The following is a 2,890-nucleotide window of genomic DNA, read 5'->3' as shown; positions in this document are numbered from 1 at the left end:
GTCATCTCCTCGGGGCCAAGGACAGTGCCATGTTTCTCTCTGCCTCCCCCATAGTACCTAGCACATCCCTAAACATAGCAACAAAATGTTCCTTGAATGCTTGCTAAGCAATACGGTAGGTCAAAATAAATTTGCTAAATAAATTCTCACAGCCTCCCTAAGAAATAGATGTTTTCCTTTCCAACTTGCAAATGAGAAAAATGTGACTCAGAGAGTTTGGGCAATGATGCTAAAATTATTTTTTTTAATATTTTTATTTATTTATTTTTAGAGAGACAAGAATGGGGGGAGAAAGAGAGGGAGAGACATATTGACATGTTGCTGTGCCCTGACTGGGAATCAAACCAGCAACCTTTTGGTTCAGAGACCAGCGTTCAATCCACTGAGGCTCACCAGCCAGGTCAGATTCTGAAGATCTTAAAGGCAGGATGTGGCAGACTTAAATCTAAGGTTTCAAAGCCTGTGTTCTACCTTCATTCACTCAGGCAACAAACACCAAATGTGTGCTGTGTGTAAGGTACTGTCCTAGGCTCAGAGGGTGGGACAGTGAAGGAAGCTTAGTTGCTGTCTTCAGGAAGCTTATATAGGAGAGAAGCTCACAAACAGTGGAAAATATGTCCTGGATGGAAACCTGAATGAATGAATGAATACAAGCTGCCTTTCTTCTCCTCTGCCGTCTGCACCAGCATGCACCAGTATGTGCAGCAGGTACCCACCTTCTCTTTGCCACCTCCTTTGCTAGGCAAGTTCCATGCATCCTTCACACATCCTTCAAAGCCTCACTCAAGTGCTCCTCTTTAGGCTCTCATTTAAAAAGTTCCCCCCTTCGCCCCAGAGGGACCAAATCCACAGAACCTTAGTACACCCCATCTCAAGGAGACAGCCAGCGATGGATCGAAGGGAATGGTTTGACGGTAGGCTTTCAGTCACAGCTGTGTTTTGTATTTTATTTTATTTTTTTAAAAGATTTTACTTATTTTTAGAGAGAGGGGAAAGGAGGGAGAAATAGAAGGAGAGAAACATCCGATGTGTGAGAGATACATCGGTCGGTTGTCTCTCACATGCCCCTAACCAAGGGCCTGGCCTGCAACCCTGGCATGTGCCCTGACTGGGAACTGAACCAGTGACCTTTCGGTTTGCAGGCCCGCACTCAATCCACTGAGCCACACCAGCCAAGGCTGTGTTTCGTATTTTAAAATACAAAAATCTGGTTGATTTTATTAACTAGGTTTATGTAAGCACTGCTTTCATTTTTGCTAGAATTTGAGTTGGACTATGTGGCCACCATACATTTAAGGAGCCAAAATAATGTTCCCTGTCAGTTTATAAATTTAATGTCTCTGTTGGCACCTAGAACACAGCTGGAATGTAGCAAATATCCAGATATTTGTTGTAAATAAGTTTTTCCATTTTGTTTTCTTTATTATTATTATTTTTTAATTTTATCACAAGTTGCCAACAGCACTTTATTTTTTCTTTTCCACATCCTGTTCTGCAGCTCCCTTGGCTCTTTTTGCCTGGATGCCAAAGGGGAAGACTGGCAAAGGCCTTGAAGTTCTGCTCTGTGATGACTCTGACTTTCTCCACCCACAGGTGTCCAACCTGCAGCCCACGGCCACATGCGGCTTAGGATGGCTGTGAATGTGGCCCAACACAAAATCGTGAATTTACTTAAAACATTATGAGATTTTTTTGTGATTATGTGTCACCATATATCTAATGTGCAGCCCAAGATAAGTCGTTTTCTTCCAGTGTGGCCCAGAGACACCAAAAGGTTAGATACCACTGGAGGGGAATGACTGGTCCTGTCAGCTGGGTGGTCTACTTGAGTTCTTCAGCAGAACTGTCTCCCTTTTGGGGGGCCAAGGGCTTCCTGGGGAAAAGGATGAACTTGGAGTGGTACCCCTTTAGTTGGCAAGCAAGGCTCAGTGAGTGGGCTTGCTCCACTTCCTCAGATCCACAGACAGCCCAATGGTCTGGGCCACCTTTTTATGGATGCCAGCCATCCTTAACTCCTCCAAGCTGCAGCGCCTGAGAACTCAGGCTCACTTCAGTGTGGTACCTCTCCATGGGGCATGTCCCTATGGGCCAGGTGGGTCCGCACGCAGGGCAGGATGAGGGCCGATGTTGCAGCTTTGGCTTGACAGACCTTGCGTCTGCGGTTCTCCTGGTTAAACCATATGGCAACATGCCTCTGCCAGTCCTCGTGGAAGTGGGGCTTTGGGATCAGGCATTTTGGCTGGGCCCGATGGTTGCTGCTTACTGGCCTTCCCTGAAGGAGAATGTCCACCAGAAAGCCGTTTTGTTCTCTGAAACTTTGAGAGAGTGAAATTTCCTAGTCAGATGTTTTATAAAATCTTTAATTTCCTATGTTTGTCCTCAATATGTCAAGAAATAGATCAGAGATCATTTCATTTCACTTGAAAATAAAGTAAACCTTTTATTTGGGGCCAAGTGTTGCTTGTTTTCTGCTCCTTTTTCAAGTCATTGGTAGAAGAGACGAAACAGCACACTAGCCCCGACTGGTGTGGCTCAGTGGGTTGGGTGTCCTCCCCACAGACCAAAGGGTCATCGGGCCAGGGCATGTGCTGGGGTTGCAGGTTCATTCCCCGGCCGGGGCTTGTGAGGGGCAACTGATCAATCTCTGTCTCACATCATTTTTCTCTCTTTCTCCCTCCCTTCCCCTCTCTCTAAAAGTAAATAAATAAAATCTTGAAAAAAATGTGCTCTGTATTTTACTTCATGGTACTACTCAGAATGACACAATTTAGAAATTAGCACCTATATTTTACTTTATGTTTTTATAAGAATTAAACCTATCATCAAAACATGATGAAACGAAATTATTGCTACTTACAACCACATGGATGAATCCCATAACATAATATTG

At 44.4% G+C, this 2,890-nt stretch overlaps 1 pseudogene; it reads right to left on the bottom strand.

The window, feature by feature from the left end:
• Positions 1-1,466: 1,466 nt before the first annotated feature.
• Positions 1,467-2,606, bottom strand: LOC112314764 (large ribosomal subunit protein eL13-like; annotated as a pseudogene).
• Positions 2,607-2,890: the final 284 nt, after the last annotated feature.

This window comes from Desmodus rotundus, chromosome 1, assembly GCF_022682495.2.
Source record: "Desmodus rotundus isolate HL8 chromosome 1, HLdesRot8A.1, whole genome shotgun sequence".
NCBI lineage: Eukaryota > Metazoa > Chordata > Mammalia > Chiroptera > Phyllostomidae > Desmodus > Desmodus rotundus.
The sequence above is the reverse complement of the archived record's forward strand: the minus strand, read 5'-3'. Positions and strand labels throughout refer to the sequence as shown.